Genomic DNA, 23,282 nt, shown 5'->3' on the forward strand with positions numbered 1-23,282 from the left:
CCTGTAGGCAAGTGGTCCTAGGGTATATGCAAGAAAGCAGGCTGAGTAATAGGCTCTACTTCAATTCCTATCTCCAAGTGCCTGACTTGGCTATTCTCAGTAATGGACTGTAAGCTGGAAAATGAAATAAACCATTCTTCCCTAAGTTACTTTTGGTCATGGTGTTTATCACAGCAACAGAATGCAAACTAAGATATTCGTTGTCTTTTTATTTTTGAGACAAGGTCTCTCACTGAATCTAGATCTTCAATCGGCTAGACAAACTAGCCATGCTTCCCACAGTGACAGCCATGGACTCACCCTCTAAAACTGTGAGCCCTAAGGAACTCTTATTTAAGTGGTCTTGGCCATTGTGTTGATGGGGGATGTCCTTCTGTATGTATGTTTCTCTTACTGGTTGATGAATAAAACATTGATTGGCCAGTAGCCAGGCAGGAAGTATAGGCAGGGCTAAGGGATGAGGAGAATTCTGGGGAAAGGCAGAGAGAAATCTCAGGGGAGAGATGCCATGTAGTTACAAGTTAGATACAATGCGACAGATGTTCTCTGGTAAGATAAGGCCATGAAGAAATACATAGATTAATAGCTATGGGTTAATAATTAAGAGAGAGCTAGCCAGTAAGAAGCCTGAGCCATTGGCCAAACAGTTTATAATTAATATAAGCCTCTGTGATTTATTTGGGGCTAAACAGCAGTGGGACCAGGCAGAACCGAAACACCGTCTACAGTGTCTCTTCACAGCAATAGAAAAGTAACTAAGACAAGCCCTATGATGAGCAAAACCTTGACAATATCTAAGTGGTAGCAGGCTAATATAGCTGGTTTTTAATGAGCAATGGAAAGATACTATTAACTGGAGTTTATAAAATGCTTTACAATGTTTGAAAAACATTTATGCATATTATCACATAATGCTCACAATTACTTGAGTCTATGGAATATCATTCCAATTTTATAGTTGGGTAAGCTTTCTATATATTTTATCACCCATGACTAATTTGAGAAGTTTGCTCTTCACAGTACGTTACCAATCAATTATATATACATGCAAGTATATATGTATACGTCCAACTCAATTAGAATTATAAATGTACACATTTCACTTCCATTTACTAATAGTATCACTTGTTTTGTGTGTACATAAGTATAAGGAGGCTACCAACTAATAATGGTCATCTTCCTCAGTCATTCTCCACCTTATTTTATGTATATGTAGATTTGTGTTGTGTGTGTGTGCTTGTGCATATGTGTGTTTGTGCATGAGTGTGTACATGTGCATGTATGCACTTGCCTATCCAGGCATTTGTGAGGCTAGGGGATGACCAGGATGTCTCCCTCAATCTCCACCAATTCTCTGCCTTATTTTTTGAGACAGGATTTTTAATGTAACCTTAATTTGGCATTTTGGCTACACTGGCTACTGGAGAATCCCTGAGATCTGCCAGTTTCTGCACCCCAGTGCTCTGGTTATAGCCATTCAAGAAACACTTTGATTTTTACATGCATGCTAAGGATATGAACTCAGGTCCTAATGCCTACACAGTAAGCACCTGACCCAGTGAGCCATCTCTTCAACCATAGGAGTACCACTTTAAACTGCTTTCATTTGAAGCCAAAGGTAAAAACAACCAGTTCAGACTATTATAAGTTAATTACATCAGTAAATAAAACCTGTTATATTATTGCATATAACTATTTAAAAAAACTCCTTGTAGAAATCACATTAATTGTAATTAAATGTACTTCATAACTAGGCCAATTAATTTTTTAGATATTAGCAATATTGATGAATTAAGAGAATATTCTGTACATACATATCAAGGATAACTAAAATTTTTAAGTCATATGTGCATATATTGTTACTTTACCAACAAGAAATGTGAAAATGTGATTACTAGTTAGGGTTTCTATAGCTGTGATGAGACACCATTGGGGGTGGCTTATAGTTCAGAGGTTCAATCCTTTATCATCATGGTGGGAAATAGCAACATGCAGGCAGACACAGTGCTGAAGAAGGAGCTGAGAGTTCTACATCTTTGATCTGCAGGCAACATGGAATGAACTGAACTAGTTTTAGTTTAAGCAGACCTCAAAGCCCACCCCAACAATGACACACTTCCTCCAACAAGGCCACACCTACTTACTCAGCCCCCACCTCCTAATAGTGCCACTACCACACTATATAATCAGAAAATGAAAACTGAATTTATAAACATCACTCTTCTGTCCTTCTTCCTTCCACATTTTAATTCAATTGATTTCACCAAGGTGCTTTTACAGAAAATGACGGGGGAGAAGGGTTCCGTTAGAATTAAAGGGTCATTTTAATTCATGATACTACTTTTGCTCACTTATTCTGTTTTTCTTATTTTAATAAATAAACACACACACGTATGTATGTATGTATGTATGTATGTATTAACTCCTTTCACTTAGGAGTCAGACAGAAAGAAAGATTCTAATAAATTCCATAGCACTACTTAGAGAATTGAGATCAACACAGAATGTACTTAAAAGATACAGATTTAAGGATATGTTAATCTAGAATTGAATTGGCTTAATTTGTATAGGGATCTTTAAATAATAGTACTTTGCAACTCATGCTCAGCTTTTCTTTAAAATGTTTTGTTTATAATGACTTTTTCCAAACTGAAGCACTTAAGCTTCCTAGTGTTTCTTAACCAAGAAAACACACCATTAAAATACAACAGTCAAACTAAACATCTATTAATCTTGCAAGCTTAAACTTCATTAAACTATGAACTAATGATTTCTTTTTTCTTTTTTCACTTGAAAATTTCAGTCCATCTCATCACATGGAATTAACTAGGGTAGCGTACTGAAGTAATGATTTTCTAGTTTGCTTTAATTTTAAAAAAATCATGAAGTGAATGTTTATAATCATTCCATCTGCTCTGCAAAAAGGTTAGGATATTAGGAAAGTTGGGCACAGTTCTGTCATTTGCTAATTAAAGCACTAGTTATTTGAGTTGATTCTATTGTCTCTGAAATATGTGAAAATAGAATTTTACATTAGTGATTGAATATAAATTGATTACAGAATAATTACCGTTAATGTTCTTTTCATGAAAAGAATGATAAGCGTGGTACATGCTTACAATTTCAACACTAAGGAGGCTGGAACATGAGGGGCACAAACCCTAGGCAACCCTTTCTTTGTTACATGGTCAGATCCTGTAGTCCCAGCCTGGGGAGATGCAGCCAAGAAGGATCTAGAGCTAACCGTCATGCTCAACTAATGACAGGGTGAATAGAAAGCCAGCCAGTGATACAAGGCTATCTCAAAATAGAAAAATCAATGAAGCAGGGGAAAGAATGGAGAAAGGAAGGGGAAAAGGAGGGAAGGAGAAATCTGAGATAATTTCATGGGGAAAAAAATCTTTCATTTGAGCATAAAATGCAATTGAAAAACAACAAAAGTAAATTTTGTTTGAAAAATGCAATAATAAAATCTAATTCTCTAATAGCTAATAAAATGTAATAAAATCACCTAAGCCCAGTATTTAATAAATTTGTCAATTTTCATTAATGGCATTTTCAATTATATTTATTATTTAAAAGTGGGGGCAGTTTAAAATTTCTCTTAAATTGTTTTCAACTTTAAGTACCAAGTTAAATGATTTTTTAATCTGTACCTTGTATAACTATTACTTTCTCTTTTCAGTCAATTTTCTCGCTTACTGACAAACACTAATCTGGTTTATTTATACACACACACACACACACACACACACACACACACACACACACACCTCTTGCCAGGACTGAGGGCCACTGCTGCTCAGCTTAGCCCAAACATATCCCCTTTTGCCCTAATTTCATAGTTAGTGATACATTCTCAAAAACTTCACTTCAATTTATGCTGCCAGTGCCTTGTGACTAATGGAAGAGGGAGATAAAGAAATAATGGGTAATAAGAAATGTATACAATTTCACAGCATCTCAAGAGATAGAATAAAATATTTATGCAGCACAGTCCCACAATTATGTCTAATCTTATTGATCAGATGTTTTATTTTTTTTCAAATACAGTTAGGATAATTATTTTATGATAAAAGAAATTCAGCAGTTTTCATAAGTAAGAAGTCCCACACTAAGTAAGAGTTATGTTTTTTTTGTTATATTGAATTCAAGAAAGGAAAAAGAAAGAAGGGGAAGAAAGGAAGAATTAAACCAAACCATTTCACAGGCAGTGATCTTCAGTGAGGCAAAGAAAAACTAAACAAGATCACCCATTGTAAATCATTAGAGTTACACCAATATTAATTTACTGCATCAGTTGACTGACTGATAGTATTAGATCAAAAGCAGCTAAAACAGTCTTTATTTATAGCTACATGTAGAAGAATAGCAGAAATGTTACTAAAGTATATTTAACTTAGGCAATATTCTACATTCAGTATTTTTCATGTGGTTGTACCCAATTTGTAATAACCCAGATCTATTGCTTGTTAAGAATATCACTGTCCATTTTAAAAATGTTATGAGACCTTTAATATTATCCATAAGGAAATAAGAATGGTCAAGAATTACTTTCCAGTCAGGGATGGTGGCAGCACATGCCTTTAATTCCAGCACCCAGGAGGCAGAGGCTAGTGGATTTCTATGATTTTGAAACCAGCCTGGTTCTACATATTAAATTCCAGGTCAGACAGGAGACCATATCTCAAAAGAAACAAACAAAAGAAATACTTTCCAAGTGTAAACAATTAGAAAACAGGACAAATTATGCATCTGACATTGGAGAGCTGAAAACTGATCTCTAAACAAGGAAGACAAAACAAGTGAGCCCCATGACATCCTGGGATTGCTTTCAGTGTTTGCAGCACTGAAATATGTAGATGAGGAAGCCCAATAAAAGCTAGTCATACTACTGAGTTGGAAAGACCAGAATTCAGGAAAACCAAGGCAACAAGAAATGCTGGAAAATGTCTCACTTTAGAGTGAGAGCTACATGAAGACCTGTGTTTTCAAAGAAGCTTTTTAAGTGACCTGAAACCAAGTCCACATGTGCAAAGAATTAAAGACCCTTAAAATAAAACCTAGAAGAATAATTTATGGGGAAAGAGTAATCTAGTATTAATGGTTAATAATTCCTATGTTCATAAGGGACTAGGAATTCTTTAAGTTCTCACAATAAAGAGTCCCATCCATGAATTATTTGAAACATTCAGTAGAGGCACATCTTACCAATGAAACAAATTAATGGTCAAGACAGACTTCCTTTAGCAAATCTTGAAAACATTACAACATACACAAAAAAAAAGAAGGATGGTTAGGGGTTGGTGTGGAAGTAGACTTACTATCACTGCATGACTCTAAAGAGCTCACTTGCAAAACTCACATGGCTCATCAGTCCTCAAAAGGCTACAACTTGACACACACAACCCAGAGTAACATGCTCTGAAGATGGTGACACCTAGGAGAGCAAGATGCTGCAGGGCTACCACCACTATCATGCCTAAGAAGAAAGGTAGAAGGGTTTTGTTGTTGTTGTTGTTTTAATGGTAGTACTAATTAAGAACACACATGCATGAATAGTGGGGGTAGGGAGAAGGAGGCAGAGAGAGAACATGAATGAATAATAATAGAATGAACAAGACAATGGTCAGGGCTGACTTAGTGTACATACAATCTCCAGCACTTTAGAGCCAAGGCAGAAAGATGGAAGGTTCAAGGCCACAGGGGACTATATAGTGAGACCTGGTATGTTCCAGAAAGAAGTTTCACTCCATACAGGACTTGTGGACTAATATAAAACACACTTGCCTAACTGTTCCAAGGCTTTGTCCCTCATCAAATGCAAGCAACCACTCAATTACCATTTTGTTGGGAGCCAAATCTCAGAGCTTGGCATGAGATCCTAGGCCATTCTTGGCCGGCCACATAGTTGTATATTAACCTTTACATAGCACTCCTTCGAACCTCAGCTCAAGAAAAGAAACAAATTGACCCAGTCCACCCACAGGCTCAGTAACCTAGGCAACCCATCCTGGACCTCTCACTCATGAACTCTTTACCCTGCCAAACATCCTCTTTGTGGCTTCCTAATATCCTGCCTATACTAACACCTGGTGCACAGACAACCCATTCTGCCCCTCCCCATATCCTGCTCTGCTGAATATATAAGCTAGCATGAAAAAAGTAAAGTTTGCCACTTGATCAGAATCCTGTCTTGTAGTCTCTTGTCCCCATTCCCTATCCCTGACTTTCTTGCCCCAGGTTAATGTCCTGCAGGTCGGGACACCATTTTTTCAATGAAACAACTTTCCTTTTTGTAGTAAGTTAAAGCTGTGTGTTTCCTCCTCCAACATTACAATACCTGTCCTGGTGTGCATGCTTTTCTCTAGAATTCTTATCACCATCTGACATACTAAGTATCTGTCTACACAACAGAATATAAACTTCAACAGACAAATAATTTCTCTTTATTTACTGGTTATTATTCAGTCAAGAATACAGCAACCACCAAATAATCTGGAATAATAACAAATAAATTAATGCAAAAGGAGAAATTTTCATTTAAAATAATGTCTACCATGCTTTTATCTATACACATGTCTTCCTGTAGCAACTAATTTTAAGTATCAATTATAAATACTGTCATTCATGATTATTGTATTCATTTGGACATTTCATTTCAGTTTTTAGTATTTTCTTATAAATTATTTTAAACACATGAAGAATTTTAAAATAATGGTACTGCAAGACAATTCATCTTAAAAGAGAATCAACATTTAACAAAATAATTTATTCTCCACTATAAAAATAATCTCATTCTTAAATTTGATGACAAAATAAAGTTACTATACCACCCAGGTTTAAAATTACTATATTCAGTGATACAGACACCCACATGATGGTGGTGGGGTGGTGGTTATCTAAGTGAAAAAGAAGGACCTAGAGCCACCCTCCAATGTTTGCAGTCTATTGTCCTTGATTAATATGCTTACAATGTTTGAGGTCTTATGAAATAAAAGTACTTTCACTAAATAGAGTTTTTAAAAATAATAATGAGAAAGCAAATAATGAAAAATTTGCATATCAGAATTCAAAGAAATTATATGGTCTAAAAAAAAATAAAACATATTTTTGGAAAAAATAAAACTTCTATTTTATTTAAGTAATATTTACTATTTTAAAATAGTATTTTAAAAAGCAAACAGTTCTGGGGAGTTTGGAGCAGAAGGAAGAGCAAAAGCATAGACAAGACAGTAGAAGGATGATAAAAAGGTTATAAAGATTGGAGAAAGAAGCACACCAAAGAGTTGCAGTGAGCTCAAGTCTTCAGTGATAAGGGGCTCAGAATCCAGGCTTTGAGCTACAAACTGGCCTCTGCCAAGTACAAGGGTACCAATACCAGATTAACAAAGGGTCTGAGGGCTAAGTAGGACAAAGTGTCCTATTAACTTAGGAACATAACACTAGAACGACCCATTTGTTGCTGCTTCTGCCTGTCTACTTTCGTGACTCTCTACTTCTGAAAACTGAAGAGCTGCTGAGACCAGCCTTTAAAGAGTCTCTTTGCTAACCAAAATTCCTATCCAGATAAAGCAAAGGAAGCCTCACCCAGCTAACTGGAGGCACAACTACAAAGCCAAGATGACTTTGGACTCTCCATACTCCAGCCTCACTCAGTCTCTCATCAGCTAGAATTACAGAATGTATCCCCATGCTCTGCTCCTTACTATGTTTTTAATTTCCATTTCTCTTTAATCTTGTTTCTCTATTGTTCTTTTTAAGATTGCCAATCTCTCTCCTAAGCATCATCCCACCTGTTCTCATATGTTTACTTTTCCCATTGCAGCCCTTGGCATATTAATCATAGTTGTTTTAAATTCACAGCTTTGTCATGGCATCCCTGCCTTGAGAGTGTGATTCCAATGATTATTCTTTTTTTATTAAACTATGTGTAGAGGAGAGGGACATACAATTTAGCATCTTGAAATTTTTAACCAAAGTGCTTCAGGATGTACTGGGTAGAAGAAACTGTAACAAAGAGGCCTTTAGTACCTTGTCAAGGTGTGGAAGGAGGGAACAGATCCTATGACCAGGTTTCAACCTCCTACTGACCTGTGCCCAAAAATAAACTCCACTGGTGCCTCTCAACTTCCCTCTGCCTCCTCAGGAAAACAGTGGCTAGAAAAGAACTTGAGAGCTCCCCTTCCCCTAGGTCAATGAGGTTCTTTTTTTTTTTTTTTTTTTTTTTTCCTTGATGACAGACCTTAATAGAATAGAATTCTCCAGGATATTTTAAAAATAATTACTTTTTTCCTCTCCAGCTATAAGAATAGGAATTTTTTTTCTCCCTTGCCGATATTCACTATAAAGAACTAGAAGGAAAGACCCAGAAGTATGGGGGGTCCACTCTGATGTTTTTACCTCTCTGACTTGTCCACTCCAGCCTTCCAATAATTCTTATACTTTAGTTTTGTGGCACTGGTTCTGGCTCCTGTTTCTTAAAAGAACTGTTTATTTTTAAATGTTTACAACGCTTTTTGGGGGGGAGGGGAGTTAGGAAAAATTGGTGAGCTTTATAACCTATAATCACAAAAGTAATCCTTACCAAAATTAATTTACCTGGGAAACCCTAAACTAGAGCTGTTTGTTGCTCTTTTGTTGTTGTATGTGTTATTTGTTTTGTTTTGTTTTGCTTTTGTTTTTGTTTTCTGTGTGGCCCTGGCTGTCCTACAACTGGATTTGTAGACCGGGCTGGCCTTGAACTCACTGAGATCTGCTTGCTGCTGCCTCCCAAGTCTGGGATTAAAGGTGTGTGTCACCTCTTATTAGTAAAAATACAGCTCATTTTTTTTGCCTCATGGGGAAAAATTTACATTACTGCCTTAAATTTTATTTGAGTTTTAATCTACTTAACAAAAAGCATATTGGTTAACTTAAAGTGAACATAATGCTGAATTCAAAACTTGAAAAAATGCTGCAAAATAAGCTTCCAGACCTAGCAAGAATGTCAGAAAGACTAGCCCCAAAGTGCACATATCAACAATTAGCTCATTTTAGGTGTTTATGGTGTTATTCTATTTCTACATCCATGATGCATTACTTATAACAAATATATCTGAACTCTTAACATAGTAGCAAATAACAAAATACTTTAAAATGAGCAATTATGGTAACAACTTAAAGAATCATAATCCTTTAAATTCAGTCAGCAGATTACACAATTAGGCAAATCAGTTTTCCTAAGAAGATAATGAGAAATTTGAATAAGATAGGTAAGAAAATATTTGGAGACAGTCACAAAAGGGATGGGTAAAAGTAGCAAAACAAAAAATATAAATCATCTAGATTAAAATCCACCAAAAAAAAAGGAACAAATGAGAATAGTAATGGATTCAAGTAAATAACCGAACACTACCAAAATGCACCTTTGTAAAACATAAGACATTATTTCTGAGGCTCTACATTTCCCAAAACCCAAACGAAGTCAGTATATCTAAGTAACACTGAGACTAAATACTTACTAAAGATTCTAACTAAATAACACAAGCATATTCAATTATGTCCTTTTACATAAGATTAAGAAATAAAGCAGAAGAAGACAAAGTAAACTACCTACTTATGTCTTACTGATTACATGCATAAAAGTAAACCATTTAGGTGACAGTGGTGAGGTAAAGGACAAGACAGTCTAGTAAACAGAACACAGAACACAGTCCCTGCTCCAAAAGGTATATGAGAAGATTCTCTACCCTCTATACAGCTGAAATAACATAACTCAGTAGACTCCCCTGAGGAACAGTGGGACCCCATCAACAAATAATAGTGTTTTCTGGGTGAGGGAAAATTATCTAAAAGTCAGAATTTCTGACTTAAAATGAAGAAGATTATTAAGTTACAAAGTTAATTACATATTAACTGAAAATGGCACTTACCTTCCTTTCCTTAGGATGTAAGACATTGAAGAAAGCCACACGGTATTGCAGAGATAGGTGTTATTGCTTGAACCTCGGTCTCTAAAATTACTAGCTGTTTAAATGAGATAAAAAAGAAATACTAATTATCTAGAAACACACTTTTTGCTGTTAACATGAAGCATATTTCATAATCAACTGAGGAATTTATCTCGAAGTACGGGGTGTAAAAGACAGCTTCTTTGAAAGCAAAGTCTACAGAAATAGTTAAAAATACTTATACAATTCAAGATCATTAAATGTGAATTGGTTTAATTTTTTTAAAAAAATCAAATCTTTATAGTTTTCACCCTTCATTAATTTTTTTCCTAAAAGGGGAACAAAGGTGTGGTAAAGGGAAAAAGGCACCACAGTTTAGAGGTGGGAGAGGACCCACGTGGTTTCAAGGACAAAGCACATTGCACTCCAGGATATATTTACAGCTCTTCATCTAGAATTCAACTAATATCGAACTGCAGCAATCAGCCAAGCTAAGCAAATTAAAATAACAGTAATTTGACAGATTATCTTCTATAAATATTCAAATATAGATGTTTGTGTGAACATGAGGGCCTCCACATGCCAATCAAAATGTTTTGTTTAGGATCCTAAAATTGGGCTCGTTTTTTTAACCTTTTGTAGGAATCCCCTTGAACCCTTAGCTCCCTATGTTAACTTTGTCCTCAATTAGAAAAATTCTCTCTCCAGAGCTTCAAGTTTTAACGATAATATTCACATATACACATCAACAGAAAACCCAACCAATGTGGATCTAATGGCTTAAAAAAAAAAAAGGTGTACCAGAGTTGTTTTAGAATAATAGATCATATCTCATGCCCCAAATCACATCAAATAGACAAATCAGTCATAGTTACATTTACATGACTTATGTTCCATTTGTACAGTGATGGTACCATAAGATTATACGCCTAACAAAGTCATGGTCACCTTGACACTATCGATGTGAAAACAGTGTACTAAAACAGTGTACTAAAACAGTGACTATATAATCCAGTTATACAGTCATCAGAACAACTCTTATCCCTAAACAATAAATGGCTATGGCTAAAACACTGGCAATTACTTTTTCTTCTAGACCCTCAAGCACCATGAACATTTAGGATCATGTTGTCTAGGAAAGAGACAGAAGGCCTATGCCATCATGTAACCCAAGGAAGACAGAGATGGAATGTACCTGTTACTCAGCTATTGTTCAGCTCCAATCCCATCCTTAATAATCCTTTCTGTTGAAAAGAAAACTCTTAAAACTACTTTTCTCTTTTACTAGGTGGCTTTCTAATACTGCCAATAAAAGCCTTAAAGAGAGAATTTTATTCAGTCATCAATGCCCCAGCACAGGCCCTCTACCCAAAAGCAGCAGTTAGTGGAAGATACAGGTCTCGGGAACAGCAGTAGCCACCAGACAGTAGCTCTCTAAACTCTCCATGGGCTCTAATGTGCCCTATTCTAAGCTTTTTTATTCCCTCATGCCTATGGGAAGGGGCTCCCTAAAATTATCATCTGTGTTACTTCAGTATCCACGTTTTGTTTTTTATGCCTCCTAACACTTGTGTAACCCACTCCCTATGTTGACTTTTCATGACTGAAGTAGAACCAGTGTGGTTTTGCTGACAGAATCCTAATTGATTCACTATGCCTAGATGGAATAAAAGTCAACAAGATCCTGATTACTATAGAAAACAGATTTCAAAAAAGACAGAATCTGTAAGAAAATATTGACTAGCTCTCCTCTAAAATCTCTAAAATATATGCAAGATGAAAAATGTATTCAAGTAGTATGTTTGAAAAAAACACAAAGAAAGCAATATACTAAAACAATTATCATGGTGATAAATGTATCAAAACTTGGGAACCTAACAGTCAATTTAAAAAAATCCTAAACAAATGTTTTCTTCTTAAAATAATGAAAATCATGGAACTTTAGGAATGGAAGGGACTACATTCTTTGGCCTCAACAATTATCCATTTTTATTAAGACAGTTTAAGCTAAATCAAGTTTGGGCTACTATACTTTAAGGAAGCTGCTGAGAGATTAAAAGAGTCCAAAGATTATATAAATGACAAAAGGAGACAAAAATGGGATTCCCCAAAGAAAGGTTCACGGAGTCAAACTTTTTAGAAGAGTATAGTGAAAAGAAAACTTCAGACTAACATACCATCTGGCTTTTAGCCTAAGAGTCCTGACCAGTTGTCCTTCAATTTGACAAAGGAAATGGACTTAAAATCAAAAATGCTAAGGCAGATAAAGACAAGAAGGTGAGCTTTCCAGATCACAGAGAGACTAAGAAGTGGGTCACGAATGTGTAACTTTGCTACTCAAGGCAAGAAGGCTCATGGGGGCAACATCTCAGAACTATTAGGAAAGTATTAAATACATGTTAACCTGATCCCCAAAAAAGCCCTGAGCACATGAAAATTGAGACAACACTTCAGTCTGAAAGAGAGGGAGTAAAGCTCTAACCTGAAAGTTACTTTCTGAAATTTTCTAAAAATGTAAAAACATTCATGTTTGAATTTACTAAAAACATTATAGCAGAAAATTAATAATAATCATTCAATACATATCATGTATAGGGATTGTTCCATCTTTACAAATTAGTTCAACCCTCAAGATGTTTATGAAGTAGCTATTTTATGGTTCTCGTTTTATTCATAAAGTAAGATGAACAGAACTCTTAAATGAATTACCTTGACCCAAGTCACACACCTAAGTTGACAACTGAAATTTGAGGTAGTCTCTTAAGAGTCTACCCCCAAAGTATTATTACTGTTTTTCAACATCATTTCAAAACATTGAAGTCATCCAAGAAAATTATATAACTGTTGGTACTAAAACTGCTGTTAAGTATAAAGGAAAAAATAATGTACTTTTCTCCAGTTTAAAATAATTCAGAATTAACATTAGAAGTCTGTGAAGTCTGTGGCACACACTCAGCCAGGAATGAGACAGTGAGGACAGTAAGCCAGAAGATAATTATGAGTCCTGCATTGCCAGTATTTTTAAAAATATCTAATATATACACAAATGAAAATCAAACACAGGACTATGTTACAAAGAAAACTTCTGGTAATAACCACGTTATTAACTGTATTTGGGAAGCAACTGAAATCCCATATTAAAGGATACATTCTCCCCAGTGTCACTCTTTTTTCCCTAGCAGCTATATTGATGAATTCTTGACATATTATAAGCTATACATTCCACTTTGAAATTTCTATCTTTAAGCTTATCTCCATAATTAAATAATTTTTTAAAAACTGAGTATCTCTTAAATCCATTTCTGCCATTACTTCTACCACCACAATCATTATCACCATTGCCACCAACCCCTGAGAAAAGTAAAGTACATTAAGCTAAGATTTTTCTCAATGAAAGAGGGGTAACATAAATGAGTGTGAATTTTTTTCTCTGTACTTGCACTGCTCCCAACTTCTAAATATGTCCCTTTTCTTTTCTTTTGTAATTTGCAAAACTCCAATTCTCCCAACAGTCCTTCAGAAAATACTGAGGACGACTAAAGGAAAAGTAAAATGGAGGTTATAGGTAAAAAGCCTATTGAAAGTCTTAATAATGTATGTGAGTTCTAAATAGCATGGCAGAATAGATGAAGTTCTCAGCTATAAATAACATCATTGTACTAACAAATAGGTTGAATTTAAAACATGCAAAATTGTATCTTGTATGTAAGGCAGAGTATTACATATTTTGTCTTCATTCAGTCTGAGCATGCTCCTAAAAAGAAAAGAGGTGAACAATGACTTTTTCATTAACAATGACAAAGCTCTGGTGACCTAGTTTGAGAATGAACAGAACTATGGTTATTAAAAATAGAGTTGCTTAACCCATAGGAATAATTAAAGATGCTGGAGCCAAGAAGATTTGGGGGCTAAAGATATCAATGCTAAAAATGAAAGGTATTCTTCCAAACATGGAAATTTAAATCTATGACTTATTAGAAGCAATTTGAGTAAGAATTTCCTTGAAAAATCTAAAATATGTAAGGTCTATGTGAGGCACCAAATGGATGTAGCCTGACTTCCTAAAAAGCACAGTAAAACTGCTCTGGAAACCAACAAAGATAAAACCCAAAAGAAGAGTGCTCCTAGCAAGGAAAACAACAGTCAAAAACCATACAAGTAAAGCATTCCTGATCTGACTTGCATTTACAAACATGACTAACAAAATGACCCAGGCCAAAACACTCAAAAATTTCCATCCGTTCTTATTCAGATTAGTTATAAAATTAGCATTCACTTTGTCCCACTAGTTAGCATCAGAGAATACCTTCTGACCCCAGTTTCACTATCAGTATCTTTTCAATCTGCCTTCTTTTCCCACTCAAACTGGAGACTGTATTACTTGAATAACTGACTTAAACATATAAAAACACAACAATATACTCTAAGCAATATTTGCTAGCCATTTAGTAAATACTGATATTTACTAAGTGATATTTGTTAAATATTAATTGAATGAATGTCATAATCCTATCCTTAACATAGGAAAATCATATTTATAATATGATATGTAAAAGTCTAACATTTGTTTTTATTATTTTTACTATGTATATGTGTGTTTGTGCACATGAATGTAGGTGCCCACAGTGGCCAGGGTTACTTAACACACTAAAGAAAAATAACTACTTAAGCATCGCTAGAATATTTTTCATTTGCTTAGTCGTTTACAATGCTGGGGACTGAACCCAGGGTGTTGTATGTAGTAGGTGAGCACACTAAGGCTGAGCTACATTCACAGCCTAGAATCATTTTTAACCACAAGACTATAAAGAAAACTCTCAAATTCCACAGTGACTGGAATGACTGAACTTGCAATACTATAGAGCCAAGCAGGCATGTCCAGCCTTTTGTCATTATAACACAGTGTTTTCATCTATATAGTTCATGTTCCAGAATACCATTGGGCTGTATTCAGGGCCATTTTTTTTTATTTTTTTTTTCTGCATATGGCTTGTAGGTCATGGGTTGCATTCACCTTTGTGGTAGCTGTGGCCCCACAGGCTCATAGATTTGAATGCTTGGTCAACAGGTGGCCATATTTGAAAAGATCAAGAAGCATGGCCTTGTTGGAGGAAGTGTGTCACTGGAGGTGGACTTTGAGGTTTCCAAAAGCCCAAGCCAGACAGACTCTGCCTGCAAATCCAGATGTAGAACTCTAAGCTACTTTTCCAGCAACAAACCTGCCTGCTTGCTGTCATGCTTCCTGACATGAAGATAATGGACTAAACATCTGAAACTGTAAGCTAGCCCTAATTAAATGTTTTCTTTTATAAGAAAGAGTTGCCATGGTCATGGTGTCTTTTCACAACTACAGACCACTGAATAAGACAAGCTGGTACTAGGCTCTATTGCCAGAGAAACTGATCTGAGTTCCTAAAGTCAAACCCCATACTACAGATTAACAAGATTCCAGGGTGAGTGCCATGCAAATTACTCTTGAATGCACTTCAAAATAAAAAGCAAAAAAAAAAAAGAAAAGAAAAGAAAAGAAAAAACACTTTACCTTCAAAAAACTGTCCACTTCCAAATTAGTCCTATAGGCCTGACCTAAATGCTCACTTCAATCTCTCATTAGTCTCAAATTCTGATTAAGCTACAGCAACGTTATTATACATACATTATATATAATGTCATAAATTTTTACATACACTATTGCATACACACTAGGCATGGTGGTACATACCTGCAATCCCAGAACTTGAGAGACAGAAACAAAGGAATCAAGAGTTCAAGAGCCTCCACAACTATATCGGGAATTCTGTAGCCTGGGCTACAGGAAACCCTGTCCTAAAGAGAGAGAGAGAAAGAAGGAAAGGGGGAAAGGGAGGCAGGAGAAGGAGAGGGTTGTCCAATTATATCATGCCATTATCTCCAATCTATACAGCCCTAAGAAGGAGTTATTATTTTCTATTTCAGTTTTCCCAACTGAAAAACAGTAACTTCCCCAAAGTCACAGGTATACTTACAAGGGTAGTGATGGGTTCTATCCCTAGAATTGGGAGGAATGAGGAGACACCAAAAATTACTCAAATAGCAACCAATTTCTGGAGTCCTTAGAGAGCCTTTTACGTAAATTAACACCCATAGACCCTCAAATGGCAGGAAGCCTCAACACTTGGTAAATCTTGCCCTATTTTCTTCATACTGAGTAAAGAGTATGTCCTTTTCCTGACACAGAGACAATTGAATTGTGGTGCCTTCAGCACAAACGCCCCTCCACTGTACATAGAGAAAATAAGCCATCTATGTGGAATTAAAATTAAAACTAGAATTAAATTGTTATGAACATAACAACTGCAATCAAACTTTTTCCTTTTGATAGTCTGTGAATGCGCTGTCCAGTGAAGTGGCCAAATATGTCCATTAAGCATATGATTCGTGACTAGTCTGAATTATGTTGCAAATATAAAGTACATATAGATTTCAAAGATTTAGTATGGATTTAAAGGTATAAAATATATCACTGATAGTATATTGATTAGTTACTAGTTTTCTTTTCATTCCTTTCAATATGGTCATAATAAAATTAAAATATATGGTTTATACTAAATATCTATTGGACCATGCCAACCTACAAATTAATGATCACTATTCCCATATCAAGCTTTCACGGTCATATAGTATCATGAAATCTAGTGATTACAACAATCAGACTCAAACTCCATTTCTCCTGAAATGCAAAGTAAAGAACAAATGCTTACCTGTTTCCAGGTTCCTTCCTTTCTATTATCTTCACCTAGCCTTCAAATCCTGAATAAGCTCTTTAAAATTTTATGTCCTCCACCACCTCCCAAATTATCGACCTTGACATATTAATCTTTTCTCTCTAACAACTGTCATATTTAAAGAAAGATAGAAAGAAAATTTTTCCCAAAGGGGACTGTAGGTTATCTTCAAAGACAATACTGTGGCAATGTTAAGTATTTTGTCAATAGAATCAAATAGCCAAACATGAACCTTGACTCTCATTGTGAAAATGTTGAAGTAGTTTCCTGATTTGTACAGATCATTGAATACTAAATTAGAATTTCATTTAAATAATGATCACTATTAAAATATAAATTCTGTGTTATTGTTCAGTTATATAATCATCAGAATAGTATCTGAGACTGTCATTATTATCACCCCCATTTCTGTCTTGCTTCCTGAATCTACCATTTCCCTTTTATTCCTGGCTGTCCATCAGTAGGTTACTCCCTTAGTCAAGCCTGCAGCACATCCAATAATATATGAAGAATACAGAATAACAGGTCATTTGGGGTTGCTACAACAAACAACTCCAACCACAGGAGATCATACAAAAATGGTTCACATCACATAATTCACTTTGGAAGTAGTCGATCCAAGTCTGGAAACCTGTACAAAACTGTCTTCAGTCGGGCGTTGGTGGTGCACGCCTTTAATCCCAGCACTCGGGAGACAGAGGCAGGTGGATCTCTGTGAGTTTGAGGCCAGCCTGGTCTCCAGAGCGAGTGCCAGGATAGGCCCCAAAGCTACAGAGAAACCCTGTCTCGAAAAAAAAAAAAAAAAAAAAAAAAACAAAAAACAAAACAAAAAAAAAACCTGTCTTCAGAGGAAGTAGGTGTTTCTGAAATCATTTCTAACCTTCTGTGCCCTGTCCAAGGTATCAAACTCAGATGTTAAATTCTGAAATCTGTCCCATTAGCAATATTTATCAAGTCTAGGAATTGTATACTCTTTATGACATCTAGAATGGCAATTAATTGCTGCCTGTACACCTAAAATTTTAACAAGCTTCCATCTATTCACTATTGGAAAACATAAGTTTATACTTTGACCACATGGCAATCACAAGTAAAAATCTGAACACATTACTCAGTAGCCCAAAATATAGAAAGCATCTTTATTGAAAAGTACAAATGCTTTGTCACTTGTGACAAATCAAAAGTCTTATGGTCTTAGAGCAGATTTAAAGTTTCAAGTGGTAGCTCTTTACTTAGGCTAAAATATAAGAAATCTAAACTTCTCATCACTTTTCATATTGTGTCATATGATACAGACATATGAATTATGTCTTACTTCTTTCTCTTAACAGCAAGGACAATACCTTACTAAATTCTAAAACCTATACTAATCCAACATATTCTCAAAAGTTTGCTGTGCTAGACTGAATCTATTGTTTTAATAAAATTATTTACCTCTGTTACATTAGTTCTTAAAATGATTCAATAGTCCCAATAATCATAATTAGACAGACATAATTTTATATTTTACTAAGTAGATGAGGCTCAGAAGTCCAACTATGTAATTCCCATTTTTTCCACTTTTGTACATATTAATAAGAAATATACTAGTCCAAGACTTTCCTGGTCCATAGATGAAAAAAAAATTCACAGTACCTCACCATACCACATCAGAAATAGTCTCTGGGTGAAAAGGAAGGGAAGAGAAAAGATAAAAGATGATCAAAAAGAATGTTTGATTATGAGCTAAATCTAAGTTCACATCATTTTCCTTATTTTTTAAAGTCATAAAGTTTAACTTTTCTTCCTCAAACTGTTTTCAATTACTTCTTATTTACCTAATTACTTGTACTTTCATCAACATATGCTCTATCTCAGATTTTACCTGCTACCTTCCTCATGCCTATAAGTTAATATATGTTCTAAAAATTACAATTTTGTAATTACAATTCTCTTATTCTGTCTTCATGAAGACATCTTACTTCTGTGAAATGGCTTCTTTTAAATTTTACCTTCTCTAAAAATAACCAAATGCATTAGTCTCACTAGACTTATGTGAGAAAAGATCCAGAAGTTTTAGACTATAAAAGTATTCATGCTAAGCAACCAACAGCAATTGATATTTAAGATGATAAAAGAAAAGTTTATTTGCTGCCCATTATCATTCCAGAGTTTGTATTGAGAAAGTTTTATAAATCCCCTTTTTAAATACAAGACTTAAGACAATTCACTTCATGTATAATAAATATTAAAATCATAAAACAATATATAAATATAAAATAACATAATAAAATAATAAATATGTTAAGATCTAAAGTTCTAACAAGGTTAAATACATGTTTACCTTTTCATAGGTTGTTTATTGTTTTAATTCATGTGTGTGGACTTTGTTTATTCACTTGTACTTAAAGGTAAGAACCATGTCCTATACAGCTTTGTACCCTTATCACTTTGACCACAGTGTTTCATACATACAGGCATGTTACACATGGTCTAATAGACAGTATACAACTGCTAACTTTAAAACTTCAAGATCCCCCATGTATGACTCAGTGTTAAGTTACTACAAGTTTGAACCAGAGGCTGAGCAGACAATTCTGTACAGCTGGAGTAAGGACCCAGGTTATATTAGATTTCATGATCAATGGTCAGTATGACTTGCATCTGCAAACAGAGATGGTAACTGGGAAATAGAAATTAGTGCCAAACACTGCTTTAGCCATGCTCCCCTATAACCCTTAATAGCCAATTCCTGACTGATTTTAAACATTGTCTAGAATGTCATTTGGTCACTAGATCTAAAACTGCAAGGAAAAGAAGGTGGCTAACAAGGTTATATACTTAGCTTTTGATTCATTATAATAGATTTTGCTCAAAACCTTACATTTGCCAAATTTGTTTTTAAACAAGATTAAAAGCAATCTCTTTAAATTAAAGTAAAAATTTGAAGAAATACTTTTAAAAACATAAGAATTTCTGCCTTTACTTCTTGTCAAAACCTAATAATATCAACATTAGCTTAAATTTAAGCTGAAATTACTACTCCTGTGAATAGTTTTAGCAGGTGATTGAGTCCTGATCAAAACCATTGGCCTATGTGAAATACATGTGTATTTATAAAGCCAATGCAGATACAGATAACAAAAACCTATCAGGACACACAGAGCAGTAAAGAACTTTGACAAGTCACAGGCAATCACCACATCTGCATGTAGTTAAACATATGGTAAACCGGGTTTCAGGAATCCTGAGATTATCAAAACTTTTACAAATATATTTGGGCTATTTGGGGCAAGGAAAAGAGATGCGAAAGGGCAGTAAAGAGCCTTAAGACACCTATTTTGACTAAGTCTGCAGCTGTTATTACAGCTGTTCTGAAGCTTTTCTTGGAACCACATAAGTACTTTTTAAAGTGTTAAGAATAACCAATGATAGCCTTAAAGAACTAAAGAATAAAATAGTGGGTTTCTGTCAACTAACTGAGTATAAATTGTTATGTAAGAAGCAAGAAGCTTGATTAACTTCCTTGAGTTTCAATGTTTCTAACTTTTCTTCATTAGGATATGCATTTTATACAACTACAAATCTATAATCCAAACAACATATATGTATAATACCAACAAACACACAAAATCCTTTAAAAACATACCAAACGTACTCCCTAATATACTCTAAATGCTTACAAAAGCAACTTCATAAAACAAAAGAGAAATTACATACATTTTAAAACACATTTTGTACTATATTTCAAATGTAATTAGTACTTCAATTAATTTCTGGCTCTTTGTTCAAAAGATAAATTTCTTTTAGAAAAATAATACATCTATGAAAATTTTTAAAATCTATTTGCTTTTAAACGAGGTCTCAGAGATCACAAGGATGCACCCACCACCACTCTGCTATTTCTGTTATTCTTAAAAGCACATGTAATGGCCTAAGACTTTTCAATTGTATATTTCTATTTCTGTTCAATCAGAAGTACTAAAAACAAATATTTTCTTTTTATATACATATATAAATTTTATTTAAATTAGAAACAATCTTATTTTACATATCAATCCCATTTTCTTAGAAAGAAATACAAAGAAGCAAGGTGTGGTGGCACACACCATTAATCCCAGAAGGCAGAAGCAGGTGGCCACCCAAGGCTACATGGTGAGACCTTGTTTCAAAACACCACGAAAGAAATACAGATGGATGAAAGCCTTTCAAGTTCTTCAAGACAAGACATAAAAGTAAAAAAGGGTTCCCCTTCCCCAAAAAAATAAAATAAAGTTATGTAGTGAACAACTGCTTACATGATTACAAAAATTACAAATAAAGAGAATAAAGTTTAAGGGACAAAGTAGTATTTTTTAAAAAAGATTCTCTCTGGTGATTTATTTAGTCTTAGCAAGTGTGTTGTTTATCATCCTCTGGCATTCAAATTGGGAAAACAGGCCAGGGAGATGGCTCAGTGTGTAAAGGCACTAGCTGACAAGCCAACAACCTAAGCTTGATACCTGGAAGCCACATAATGGAAGTAGAGAACAACAACTTGCAAGCTGTCTTCTAACTTCTATGTGTGTGCCCTGGTGCTCAAAAGCATGTGCGCATACACACACACACACACACACACACACACACACACACACACACACACACACACACACACACACTAAATAAACAAGTAAATGTAACAAAAAAAAATTATGAATGAACAGCAGAAGTGGTGGTACAGGCCTTTAATTCCAGCATACAGAAGATGGAGTCAGGTGATGTCTGTGACTTTGAGTCTGGTCTATATAGCGAGTTCCAGGCTAGGTAAGGCCTTACTGAGAAAGGAAGGAGGAGATGCAGATGGACTGATGGACAGTGTAGTAGCTGTAGTGTATGGTGACTCACACAATTGCAGATCAAGAAAAGGGAATGAACGCTGTTAAGTAGCAGTTACAGAAAATTAGTAAAGCATTAAAATACATAAGAGAAGCTAGGCTCATGAGTATAATCTTGGGGCAGAAAGATGACAAGTTCAAGGACAGTTTGGGCTACATAATGATAATGAGACAAAGACAGAAACAGAAACAAACAAAAGAAAAAGAAAGAAGGAAATGCCTGGTCTTGTCAGCCACAGCTAAGCACTTGGAAACAGGCATTGAAAGGTTGGACGCATACACCAAGCTTTCATGCCAGCCATCAACACTGATCTCATTCAATTTCTACTAGACTTACCTTAGAAGGACGAGGAAATTTTTTAAGTCAATTGCTCTTTAAGTTGAAGATGAGTCAACTAAAATTGCTGCTACAAAACCCTATTCTGACAGACAGCTTCTCCAGCCATGTGTCTACTCAATACCTTTTCATTACTACATAGTGTTGTTGTTTCTTGTACTGAAGAATCAGACCAAGGAAGGCAAACCACAGAGACAAAGAACTTAAATGTCAAAATTTTTAACTAATTAATTCCTTAAAGTTTTATAAAGGTACTACCTTGTGAAATCAAGAGCTAGGAGGAGTTTAAAATCATGACCAAGATCTATTGGAGAGTTAAGTCTCTGGGAGTGAGGTGGAGCTAACTAAACAAACAAACAAACAAACAAACAAAACCAAAAGGAAAACTCTTCTGTGAAGCTAGTCCATGACCTTAACCTTCTGAGGAAACCTGTAAGAAATTTGATCATCTTTCTCCAAGTTAGAGTTCTCCCTAGGACCTTTCTCTTGCTATGATTTTTCCAATGTACTCCTATGCTGTATGATGCTACTCGTTTCCTTCCAGAAAGTTCCATGTGCTGTGCTTCATGTTTATTTTCCTGAAAAGGTCCAAAGTAACTATAACACTACTTCTGAATGTGTATAAACACTAGGGAAATATGCAATACAAAAGTAAAGCTTCCATTGGTCACTGAAAAAAAATGAAAAGACAAACATTTCTCAAACTATACTGAACCAGTTCTATCTCACCCTTGCTGTTTCCTCTGAGATAGTCTCATGCTCATTCTACACAAAAAATCAGAAACTCAGTTTAAGAACTCAGTTTATCCAGTTAGCAACTGGCAAATACAATACTTAAAAACACAATTATCCCAGGTTAATTCCTGATTTGCAATAAAATGCTATAAACTACATTACAGTAGGTCAGACAACTGGTCTATAAGAAACAACTGCAATTTTTAGAGTATCAGTTTTCCTAAGTCTACTTACTTACTTTTTTTAATCTTTCAGAAAGCCTGATGGCTCATGCTTTAATTCCAGCACTTGAAAGACTAAGGTAGGATTGTTTGGGCAACATAGTAAGTTTCAGGCCAGACTGAGCTACAGAGCATGACCCTGCTTCAAAAAAAAATTATTTAAATATAAAATTCAGTGACTGTACTATAAGTATATTCTTCACATATTTTTCTGATTCTACCTCTCCCCAAATATTCACAAATAAAAATTAAATATCCTATAGATGCCTTTAATGTAGTCATGATGAATCTAACTTCACAGTCAAACAACCATCAAGTTTAACCAGGATTGTTCCCTAGACAGTTTCCAGTTCATTATTCTTTATATCACAGTTCAATAATTATATTCCATTGGTATACAGCATGTCCTTTTTATAAAAATTTAGAAATGGTATTGGGAA

At 34.9% G+C, this 23,282-nt stretch overlaps 1 protein-coding gene across 8 annotated transcripts in view; it reads right to left on the reverse strand.

The window, feature by feature from the left end:
• Fut8 (fucosyltransferase 8) overlaps nt 1-23,282 on the reverse strand; it is a 206,669-nt gene that overhangs the window by 127,962 nt on the left and 55,425 nt on the right. For 6 of the 8 annotated variants that reach the window (XM_035444994.1, XM_035444998.1, XM_035445000.1 and 3 more), the window contains one exon: nt 9,915-10,008. The gene's annotated coding sequence lies outside the window, so the exon portion shown is untranslated. Of the gene's footprint in view, nt 1-9,914; nt 10,009-15,937; nt 15,961-23,282 lie in introns of all 8 variants that reach the window. The other 2 variants (XM_035444999.1, XM_035444996.1) reach the window with 1 other exon arrangement.

This window comes from Cricetulus griseus, chromosome 5, assembly GCF_003668045.3.
Source record: "Cricetulus griseus strain 17A/GY chromosome 5, alternate assembly CriGri-PICRH-1.0, whole genome shotgun sequence".
Classification (NCBI taxonomy): Eukaryota; Metazoa; Chordata; class Mammalia; order Rodentia; family Cricetidae; genus Cricetulus; species Cricetulus griseus.